The following is a 12,197-nucleotide window of genomic DNA, read 5'->3' on the forward strand; positions in this document are numbered from 1 at the left end:
GAATTTGCTAATGACACATTACTTGATAATTTCAAATAAATGAACTGAATATATAAAATGGTTAACAATATAAAGAAATAGCGATTAAATCCATACAGGTCAAAAATTACCTGTGCAAAAAATTCTCTTTTGCTAGTTGAATTTGTAGTATTCCACCCTTCCATTTCATTTAAAAATATTAAATAAAAATATTAGAAAATATTTTTGCAGCACACACGTTTTCTAAATATTTAGTAGCTGTAATCACAGCTACTAAGAAAGGGACAGCAAGAATTACTGTGGCTTATTGCTCAAGCAGGAAATCACGTTGCTTTGGAGAAGGATGATGACTTTGGAGGACTTGCAGACAGACCAGTGAGGTGGAATCCTCAAGGGTTTAGCTCCTGGGTTCCTGGAGATGTGGCCATGGTGCAAGGCTTGGGCCAGCTGAGGGTCCACGCTCTCCTCCTCCTGCATGCGCGATACTGGGCGCTGGGGGTGAGCAGGCCCCCAGTCCTGGAGTCTCAAGCTGCTACCAGCATCCTGGGCTCCCGATAGGGGCATAAAGTGCACTAGAGAACCGAATGAGTACACTCAACTTTGTTCACTCCAAAGCAACTGCAGCATGTCTGCTGGCAGGGTGCAGGCAGGGGGCGCCCTGGAGCAGCGCTTATGCCAGAAGCTCCAGAAGAGCGGGGGTCTCAGCATGGACTCCATGCCCATTGTCAGGACTTGGTAGTGCTGTGTAGCTCCACCGCCACACAGCGCTCGCCCCAAAAGCCGGTGCTGACTGAGAAGGTGGGGAAGGTGGTCAGCGTTGGGCGGCGGTCTTCCGAAGCGGGGCTTGGCAGCATTAGATCCCTCCTCCTATCGGAGGCGCGTCCTCCTGGCCGGGGCTTTGAGGGAGGGGGGGCGGCAGGACATTGAGTCAGGTCGCGGGGGTCACGGGAGAGGTGCATTGGCTGCGGGCAGCTGCTGTTAGGCATGCGGTGTGGCGGGTTGGGGGGGCGGGGTCAGTGGATGGCGGGTTGGGCGGCGGGGGTCAGGCATGCGGTGCGTTGGGTTTAGGGCTGTGGGGGTCAGTGGATGGTGCTTGGGATTGCTGAGGTTAGCGGGCGATGCTTCGGGAGGCGGGGAGTCAGGCGTGCGGTGCGTCAGGCTGCCAGCGGCGGGGATCAGTGGGCGGTGCGTCTGGCAGCGGTGGTCAGGCTGTGGTGTGTCCAGTTGCGGGGTCAGGCGTGTGGTGCGTTGGGTTGTGGGCGGCGGGGGTCAGTCGTGCAGTGAGTGGGGTCACAGGGTCGGGGTAGCTGTGGTCAGGCCCCAGGCCCTGGAGGAAGCACAGCATGGATGACGTTGCAGCATTACACTCAGAGAGCTGGTGTTCCTGGTGCAGAGGAAGCTGCAGAGCTCCGCCTTGAAGCTTATGAACTCTGTGCTACTGGGCAGGAACAGGTGAAAGGCGTCGCCCCAGGCCTTGGTGCCCTTGGCGGGTGACATGGGGACAGTGAGGCACATGTTCTTCTCCTGAAGCTGCTGCCTCTTTCCACTGAGCTGGTCTGAGGCTCCATGTGCCCTGGCTTGGCTCCCAGTGCACTGCTGTCCTGGAGAGCAGCTCTGCAACCAGGGCTACTGTGGGCGCCTCTAGATGATGTTTTGAGACCAGGTTTGTCGCTGTGTTGCCCAGGGCTACAAATACAGTACTGTGATTTGGGTGGTTTTGATTGAAAGTCGAAATTGTGGTGTAAGTCACATTGGTTTTCAGAAAATTCTTAGGTTGAATGTGAAGAGATCATGAGGAACAAAATGAGAATGTTTTCAGAAAAATTGTTTATTATCTTAAATAATTGTTAGTAGTTGGAATAACTGTTTCTAATACTTGCTTTTTTAAGGACTCATTTCAGAAAATCTGCAGATAATATTCTGTGGGATGGATTCTTCTGAAGAACTGAGAAGTCAGCGTGGACATTTAAAACCAGAACTGTCATTTCTAAGTATGCTGACTGCCTTCAATGCGAGAAATTCCTTCAGGAAGACAAGGACTACCGAGCTCTGAGAGGACAGAGAAGGGTGAGCATTATTTCAGTCTAGAAGAAGTTTTGAAGCTCACCTTATTATGCACAGGAACTAGGTTGTCAAATGTTGATTTAGGATTCTGCAAGTTCACTGTCATGGTGTACTTGTAAACAAAGGCATCTTTTGCACATCACATTTGCTCAATACTTTTTTTATGGCACGAGGGTGTGAATTCGGACTTTTCGTCTGCTAGGGAGGCTCTCTAACTCTGAAGCCACATTCCAGCTTCAACACTTTTAAAAGTTGCCTAAGGTTAATATTAACAACACAGTGTCCTTAAGAACCTTTCTAGTCAAGTAAGTGATATGGGATTTTTGTTTTTTAACACACCTTTATTTATTCTTTTAAGTATTGGGAATTGAATCTAGGGCTTCATGCATGCTAGGCAAGTGGTCTACTTCAGCCACACAACCAGCTTATTTTTGGTTTTTTGAGACATGATCTTGCTATGTAGCCCAGGCTGGCCTCCTACCTCAGCTGCCCAATTATAGTGCTGACATTATAGGTATGCACCATTAAATCAGGTTTTAATTAATAAATCTTGCAATTTGTTGCTCACTCACATGAAAGCTGCCTCACTGTAATGCACTACTTCTAACTATCATTGCCTACAGTCAATAAATGTTCAGCCACTGAAGCTTTTACCAGAAGGAAGATATCTGGTCTTAAAGAGTAAGTTTTATTGCCAAAGATCTATGGTGCTCTGACAGATAAGAGGAAGCTAATTTAACCTTGCAACTGGATAGCTGAATATAAGGAACTTTGGTTGGACAAGAATTACAATCTTTGAGCAGAAATCATTTTTGGAAGTGGTTTCTGGTTTTTCTACTGAAATAACTCTTAGGAGAGGGAGAGACAGCTCAGAGGGTCTTAGGCAGCTCGCTGCAGGGGTATTTTGAATTATTTATAGAAATGGAGTGATGGAATTTAGAGAGCTTAATTACTTGAAAGGAAGAGATGGGTACTGAAAGGACAGAGAGTATATGCTTGTGGAGTTGCTAAAGCAGTTAGAGTGTCTGACTACCATGCATGAGGCCCTGAGTTCAAATTTCATTACCACTGCAAAAAGAAATAGAGTAAGGCTAGCCAGATGTAAAACTTCAGGGTCTTAAAAAAACTCCTGTAGCTAGAAAGGAGATTTTAGACAAAGATAGTAAAAGAGATGAAATACTTTTCTTGTCTCTGAATAATTTGTACTTATTTTAGCAAACTTGGAAAAGAATAAAAATTATAATAAAGAATATATATACACACTCACATACATTTTCCCCTCTGCTCTGAGGCTTAAACCCAGGACCTTTGCACATACTGGTCCATTGCTTTACAACTGAGCTACATCTCTGACCCAAGAAGTAATATTTTAAAGCCATCCATCAAAGTACTTGTGGGAGTGATTAGTGATATAATTTGGCAAGAGGAATGGTAGTGGAAGATAAGCATTTTTGAACAGTAAACGAATACAGTCTGATGCAAGTACACAAGTGGAATCTATATGTGAATAAACAATGTGATTATACAGTGATTTGTATTACTGCTTTTCAGATTTTCTTTTCTTTTTTCACAAAAAAGAGCCTGCACTTTAAAAATACTTAGATGATATTACAAAAAGCAGAACAGCTGATGAGCTTCACAGCATAAAAATGCCTGAGAACCCTGACATTGAAGATTATATTTACATGGGTTATGCTTTGTTACAAAACAGAAACAAAGATTGACAGGTAAAAGTGACTGTTCCTGAAGGCCAAGTGATACAGCATTGTTCAAAATGGTATTTATAATTCTTTTTTTTGACAGCTTTTTGATATACTGAGTAAATTGACAGCCTAAAAGCTTGATCTGGATTTGAGGTCATCACATGTTTACTTACTCAACAAATTTGTACTGTGTCTGCCTGAGTCACTGGGTCAGGTGCTCTTGGAAAAACAAGAAGTCATGTCTTTGAATTGACATAATTGTGCTGTTACTGTTCCTCTGGATTATTAATGAATATATTAGAAGCCAGTCAATCAATTAGTGGTATTTGAAGAATGTATCATTTGAGGCAGTTATGTTTTTATTTCTCCAAACATTGTTAGAATTCTTTTGGAATTTCCTTTACTGCAAATGATGATCGTTTTGAATATCCTCAGTTTTGTTTCCTTATGAGGTGGTTTACAAAATAATGAATTTGAAGTTCAAAATTAAGTGTGCCTGCAAGTATTAAGAATGTAAGAATAGTTTTTCATTTAATTTTTTTTTCCAGTGCTGGGAATTGAACCCAGTTTCTTGACTATGCTAGGCAAACAATGCATTCTCGGATTCTGTTCTTACCTTTTTTAAAACATTTGATAATAGTGGGGATTGAAGTCAGGGTCTCTTACTTGCTTGGTAGGTGCTCTACCACTTGAGCCACACTCCTTTTCCTTTTTTCTTTTAGTTATTTTTCAGATATGGTCTTTTGAATTTTTTACCCAGGGTGGGCCCTTAGACCTTGGTGCTCCTCCCTATGCCACATCACACAGATGGGATTATTTTTGGGATGGTGGGACTGGGGACACAGATAAGAATACAGGCACAGAATAACATGCTTAGCTTACTGGTTGAGATGGGATCTTGCTAACTTTTGGGATTTTATTTTTTGGTAATGGAGTTTGGATCTCAGGGCCTCGTAATTGTTAGGCAGGCAGTCTACCATTTGAGCCATATCACCAGGCCCCAGGTCTCACTAACTTTTTGCCTTCACTGGGTTAGAACTGTGATCCTCCTGATTTCTGCCTACCAAGTAGCTGGTATTGCTACAAGCATGAACCACTCTGCCCATCCTCTGTTCTTAACTTTTTTTTTCATGATTTCTCAGCACTGTACTAATGAGGATTGTTCTTAACCATTTTATGAGTTCTAAAATTTTGTTGTGAAGCATGAATATGTGGGCTTCATATTTGATTATATTGAAGGATTAATCTGGTGTTCATTAATTTTCTTAAAAATATACTCAAGGCTTAAATTCTTTTTCTAAATTTCCTTAAGACTATCGATTTTTGTAGCCTTTTTGCTTTTGGTGGGACTGTTGGGACTGGTCAGACTGGTGTTTTAACTCAGGGCTTTTCACTTGCAAAGCAGTTGCTCTACCCCTTTAGCAACACCTTCAGTCCAAGTCTATAGATCTTTAGGATAAAGAAGTACAGTGAACCCCTAAAAGAATAAACAGAGCAAAACCATCCAAAACCAATCACTATACTGTTTAGGAATAGACACATATGTGATAAAAACCAATAGTAATATATTGAAATTTGGGCTGTTTGCCTGTGTATACCTGCATTTCTCTCTACTCAGCAGGTAGAAACAGGAGGATCACAGTTCAAAGCCAGCTCTGGCAAATAATTTCCACAACCCTATATTGAAAATATTCAATGCACAATGGGTCTGGTGGAGTGGTACTTGTTTTTCTTTTTTTAAAATATTTTTTCTTGAGTACTGTTGTACAGGGTATATGTTGTTACATTTACAAAAGTCTTTTACAATATATCATAGTTAAATTCATCCTTTTCATCATTCTCCTTTATTTCCTCTCTCCCTATTCCTGGAATACAGGAGTACATAATATTTCCATCTTATTCACACTCACAACCCTTTACTTATAATCCTCCCTGCTCCCACTGTAACTAACCCCCAGATAGGAACAGTTTTACTTTCTTGTTTTGTGTTTTTTGTTGGTTTATTTCTTTGCTTTAGGTGGGACTGAATCTTTTCTCTTTTTTTGAAAAAAAAAAGATATTTTTTGGTTAAGATAGCTCTATAGGGAGTTTCACCATCACATTTCCATGTACATATGTATTATAACCCAAATTGTTTGATCCCTTCCTTTTGTCCTTTCTACTTTATTCCCCTTCTATATTCATTATTGTATAGAAAATACACCAACCATATTCATATTCTTAACTTCATTCTTTAAATGTTCTCTCTCCCATTAGTGACTTCCCCTTAGTTTGAATTGTTTTTCATAATATTCTTTGTATTTTCATTGGGCCTATATTCTATATCTGAGAGAAAACATGCAGTGTTTGGCTTTTAGAACCTGGCTGATTTCACTTGATATAATCTCCAGTTCCATCCACTTCCCTGCAAAGGATAAAATCTCATTCTTTCTTTTTTTTTTGGATGAATAAAATTTCATTGGAAATTCTTGTTTTTCTAATTTACAGATATAAAGAAAATTGTACAGTGACAGAGATTGTCAGGAAATTACCACATGGTTACTTTTAAACTTGAATTTCAGATTCTATAAATTCAGATGAGTTAAGGAGCATGTTGTGATAAGAGATCTTTCTTCTATGAGATAAACAATTCTTATGCCCCAGCCTGTAGCAGTGACTGAGTTGAGGATGAGTTCATGAGCCCTGGTTCCTTAGAATGTATGTATCATTTAAGAATTTTTTTGTCAGCACCCCACCAAATGCACTGGTAGAATTTTTGCAGAGGCCATAGATGCTTTATTGCAGGGCAGGTATCAAGATGCTCCTGAGCTCTCAGTGCAAGCCCCTGAGGTTGTGGAGCAGTCTTGGATGCCACCAGTAGTTAGCAGATGTGCCTGTCATCTTCCATCTATTAGTTACCTATATCTGTGTAACAGATTTCTCCAACATTTAGCAAAGTAAACAAGAAAAAAATAATTCACTCATTTTCTTTGGGTCAGGAATTTGAGAATTGCCCAGTTGAGCAAAAGTGACCTAAAATGTTAATAGACTGTTAGGACCCAAACTGACCTTATATGTCATTTAGACCAACCTTCTTATTTTATAGGGAAATCTATGCAGAGAGGTTGAATGATTACCTGTGTTGGTGCAGAAGTTGTCAGAGGTGTTCAGAGCATAGAGCTCTGTTCTTCACTTCTGCTGTTAGGTGAGCTCAGTGCTATAATATTTGTGAGGAGGTACAAGGTCCTCAGAACTAACATTCATAGTAAGTCACATGGGTGTTAGTATGTAAGAAAACTGGCCAATTAAGTATGGTTCTATAATTTCTCTCTCTGAAGCTCAGTGAAATGAACACAATGATTAAAAAAACTTTTTTACATTACTGAGTTTAAAAAAGTTATTGTAAGGGTATACATTGTGACATTTACAAAAGAATGGAATTGGAGGGGCCAGGATCCTGGAGAGGGTCCCTACAGGGTCTACCTGAGAGTACAGGAGCCGGGTAAGGACATGGAAAGGAAAAGACATATTGTGGTTATGATTGAAAGGTTGCAGACAGCAGACAGGAATAAAGATGATTCTTTTTCTTCTTCTCTTTTTGGCAGTACTTGTGTTTGAACTCAAGTATACACCTTGAGCCCCTTCATCACTCCTTTTTTGTATTGGGTTTTTTTGAGATAGGTTCTCACCAGCTGTTTGCCCAGGCTGGCTTTGAACCGTGATCCTCCTGATCACTGCCTCCTGAGTAGCTATGATTACAGGCCTGAGTTACCAGCACTCAGCTGTTTTTCTTTTTGTTTTGAAGGTCTGGGGTTGGAGCACAGGGCCTTGCACATGCTAGACAAGAACCTACCATTGAGCTGTACACCTGCCCTTTGATTGAGGTCTTTTTTTTATTTTTTATTTTTTTTCCTTTTTTTTATTATTCATATCTGCATACAAGGCTTGGGTCATTTCTCCCCCCTGCCCCACCCCCTCCCTTACCACCCACTCCGCCCCCACCCCTCAATACCCAGCAGAAACTATTTTGCCCTTATTTGTAATTTTGTTGAAGAGAGAGTATAAGCAATAATAGGAAGGAACAAGGGTTTTTGCTGGTTGAGATAAGGATAGCTACACAGGGCATTGACTCACATTGATTTCCTGTGTGTGTGTGTTACCTTCTAGGTTAATTCCTTTTGATCTACCCTTTTCTCTAGTTCCTGGTCCCCTTTTCCTATTGGCCTCAGTTGCTTTTAAGGTATCTGCTTTAGTTTCTCTGCATTAAGAGCAACAAATGCTACCTAGTTTATTAGGTGTCTTACCTATCCTCACCCCTCCCTTGTGTGCTCTCGCTTTTATCATGTGCTCAAAGTCCAATCCCATTTTTGTGTTTGCCCTTGATCTAATGTCCACATATGAGGGAGAACATACGATTTTTGGTCTTTTGGGCCAGGCTAACCTCACTCAGAAAGATGTCCTCCAATTCCATCCACTTACCAGCGAATGATAACATTTCATTCTTCTTCATGGCTGCATAAAATTCCATTGTGTATAGATACCACATTTTCAGTGCTGGGGCATCTTGGCTGTTTGCATAACTTGGCTATTGTGAATAGTGCCACAATAAACATGGGTGTGCAGGTGCCTCTGGAGTAACCTGTGTCACGGTCTTTTGGGTATATCCCCAAGAGTGGTATTGCTGGATCAAATGGTAGATCAATGTTTAGCTTTTTAAGTAGCCTCCAAATTTTTTTCCAGAGTGGTTGTACTAGTTTACATTCCCACCAACAGTGTATGAGGGTTCCTTTTTCCCCACATCCTTGCCAACACCTGTCTTTGGTGGTGTTGCTGATGATGGCTATTCTAAAAGGGGTGAGGAGGAATCTTAGGGTGGTTTTAATTTGCATTTCCTTTATTGCTAGAGATGGTGAGCATTTTTTCATGTGGTTTTTGGCCATTTGAATTTCTTCTTTTCAGAAAGTTCTGTTTAGTTCACTTGCCCATTTCTTTATTGGTTCATTAGTTTTGGGAGAATTTAGTTTTTTAAGTTCCCTATATATTCTGGCTATCAGTCCTTTGTCTGATGTATAGTTGGCAAATATTTTCTCCCACTCTGTGGGTATTCTCTTCAGTGTAGAGACTATTTCTTTTGATGAACAGAAGCTTTTTAGCTTTATGAGGTCCCATTTATCTATGATATCTCTTAGTTGCTGTGCTGCTGGGGTTTCATTGAGAAAGTGCTTACCTATACCTACTAACTCCAGAGTATTTCCTACTCTTTCCTGTATCAACTTAAGAGTTTGGGGTCTGATATTAAGATCCTTGATCGATTTTGAGTTAATCTTGGTATAGGGTGATATACATGGATCTAGTTTCAGTTTTTTGCATACTGCTAACCAGTTTTCCCAGCTTTTGTTGAAGAGGCTGCTATTTCTCCATCATATATTTTTAGCTCTTTTGTCAAAGACAAGTTGATTATATTTGTGTGGCTTCATATCTGCGTCCTCTGTTCTGTTCCACTGTTCTTCATGTCTGTTTTTGTGCCAGTACCATGCTGTTTTTATTGTTATTGCTTTGTAATATAGTTTGAAGTCAGGTATTGTGATACCTCCTGCATTGTTCTTTTGACTGAGTATTGCCATGGCTATTCATGGCCTCTTGGGTTTCCATATAAATTTAACAGTATATTTTTCAATCTCTTTAATGAATGTCCTTGGAATTTTGAAGGGAATTGCATTAAACATGAAGATTACTTTTGGGAGTATCGACATTTTTACTATGTTGATTCTACCAATCCATGAGCATGGGAGATCTCTCCACTTTTTACAGTTTTCCTTAATCTCTTTCTTCAGAAGTGTATAGTTTTCCTTGTAGAGGTCTTTCACATCTTTTGTTAGGTTTACACCTAGGTATTTGATTTTGTTTGAGGCTATTGTAAATGGAATTGTTCTCATACATTCTTTTTCAGTTTGCTCATTGTTAGTGTATAGAAATGCTAATGATTTTTCTATGTTGATTTTATATCCTGCTACCTTGCTATAGGTATTGATTATGTTTAGAAGCTTCTGATAGAGTTTTTTTGGTCTTTAAGGTATAGGATCATGTCGTCTGCAAATAGGGATATTTTGACAGTTTCTTTACCTATTTGTATTCCTTTTATTCCTTCTTCTTGCCTAATTGCTCAGGCTAGGAATTCCAGTACTATGTTGAATAGGAGTGGAGATAGTGGGCATCCTTGTCTGGTTCCTGATTTTAGAGGGAATGATTTCAGTTTTTCTCTGTTAAGTATAATGCTGGCTGTAGGTTTGTCATATATAGCTTTTATAATGTTGAGGTACTTTCCTTCTATTCCTAGTTTTCTTAGATCTTTTATCATGAAATGATGTTGGATCTTTTCAAAGGCTTTTTCTGCATCTAGTGAGATGATCAAGTGGTTTTTGTCTTTGCTTCTGTTAATGTGGTTTATTACATTTATTGATTTTCGTATGTTGAACCACCCCTGCATACCTGGGATGAAGCCTACTTGGTCTTGGTGAATAATCTTTTTGATGTGTTGTTGAATCGGTTTGCCATTATTTTGTTGAGGATTTTTGCGTCAATGTTCATTAAGGAGATTGGCCTCTAGTTCTCCTTTTTGGAGGTGTCTTTGCCTGGTTTTGGGATAAGTGTAATACTGGCTTCATAAAATGTGTTTGGCAGTTTTCCTTCCCTTTCTATTTCATGGAACAGTTTAAGGAGGGTTGGTATCAGTTCTTCTTTAAAGGTCTGATAGAATTCAGCAGAGAATCCATCAGGTCCTGGACTTTTCTTTTTGGGGAGACTCTTGATTGCTGCTTTAATTTCATTTTGTGTTATAGGTCTATTCAGGTGATTAATTTCCTCTTGGTTCAGTTTTGGATGATCTTATGTATCTAGAAATCTGTCCATTTCTTTAAAATTTTCAAATTTATTTGAATATAGGTTCTCAAAGTAGTCTCTGATGATTTCCTGAACTTCCATGGCGTTTGTTGTTATCTCCCCTTTTGCATTCCTAATTCTACTAATTTGGGTTTTTTCTCTCCTCATTTTAGTCAGGTTTGCCAGGGGTCTATCGATCTTGTTTATTTTTTCAGAGAACCAACTTTTTGTTTCATTAATTGTTCGTATGGTTTTTTTGGTTTCTATTTCATTGATTTCAGCTTTTATTTTTATTATTTCTCTCCTATTTTAGGATTTGCTTGTTCTTGTTTTCCTAGTAGTTTGAGGTGTATCATTAGATCATTGATTTTGGATCTTTCAGTCTTTTTAATATATGCACTCATGGCTATAAACTTTCCTCTCAGGACTGCCTTAGCTGTGTCCCATAGGTTCCGGTAGGTTGTGAATTCATTTTCATTGACTTCCAGGAACTTTTAAATTTCCTCTTTTATTTCATCAATGATCCATTGTTCATTAAGTAATGAGTTATTTAGTTTCCAGCTGTTTGCATGGTTTTTGTCTTTACTTTTGTTGTTGAGTTCTACTTTTAGTGAATTGTGATCAGATAGTATGCACAGTCTAATTTCTATTTTCTTATATTTGCTGAGGCTTGCTTTGTGCCCTAGGATATGATCTATTTTGGAGAAGGTTCCATGGTCTGCTGAGATGAATGTATATTGTGTAGTGGTTGGATGAAATGTTCTGTAGACTTTAACTAGGTCCATTTGATCTATTGCGTATTTTATATCTTGAATTTCTTTATTGATTTTTTGTTTGGATGACCTATCTATTGATGATAATGGAGTGTTAAAGTCTCCCATAACCACTGTGTTGGTGTTTATATATGCTTTTAGGTCTTTCAGGGTATGTTTGATGAAATTGTGTGCGTTGACATTGGGTGCATACAGATTGATGATTATTATTTCCTTTTGGTCTATTTCCCTTTTTATTAGTATGGAATGTCCTTCTTTATCTCATTTGATCAATGTAGGTTTGAAGTCTACTTTGTCAGAGATAAGTATTGCTACTCCTGCCTGTTTTCGGGGACCATTGGCTTGATAAATCTTCTTCCAGCCTTCATCCTAAGCCTATCCTTATTTCCGTCGCTGAGATGGGCCTCCTGTAAGCAACAAATTGTTGGATCTTCCTTTTTAATCCATTTCATGAAACGGTGTCTTTTGATGGGTGAATTAAGTCCATTAACATTAAGCATTAGTACTGATAGGTATGTGGTGATTCCTGTCATTTGGTTGTCTTAGTTGTTTGAAGGCTTGATTGTGTGTACCTAAGTTGTGGTTACTCTCTACTGTCTTGCTTTTTCTTTTCCTGTGGTTTGGTGCTGCCTGTCTTTTCATGGTTAAGTTGGGTTTCACTTCCTGTGTTCAGAATCCCTTGAAGAATCTTTTGTAGTGGTGGCTTTGTGGTCACATATTGTTTTAGTTTCTGCTTATCATGGAAGACTTTTATTGCTCCATCTATTTTGAATGATACTTTTGCTGGGTAGAGTATCCTGGGGTTAAAGTTATTTTCATT

General features: G+C 39.4%; 1 long non-coding RNA gene across 2 annotated transcripts in view; it reads left to right on the top strand.

Moving 5' to 3' along the window:
- The first annotated feature begins 660 nt into the window (after positions 1–660).
- The window catches only part of LOC141424646 (uncharacterized), a 58,499-nt gene continuing 46,962 nt past the window's right edge, over positions 661–12,197 (top strand). The window contains exons 1-2 of one of the 2 annotated variants that reach the window (XR_012449517.1): positions 661–777; positions 1,869–2,046. This is a non-coding gene — a long non-coding RNA (uncharacterized lncRNA). Of the gene's footprint in view, positions 778–1,269; positions 1,643–1,868; positions 2,047–12,197 lie in introns of those variants that run through there. The other variant, XR_012449518.1, reaches the window with a different exon arrangement.

This window comes from Castor canadensis, chromosome 7 (assembly GCF_047511655.1).
Source record: "Castor canadensis chromosome 7, mCasCan1.hap1v2, whole genome shotgun sequence".
Classification (NCBI taxonomy): Eukaryota; Metazoa; Chordata; class Mammalia; order Rodentia; family Castoridae; genus Castor; species Castor canadensis.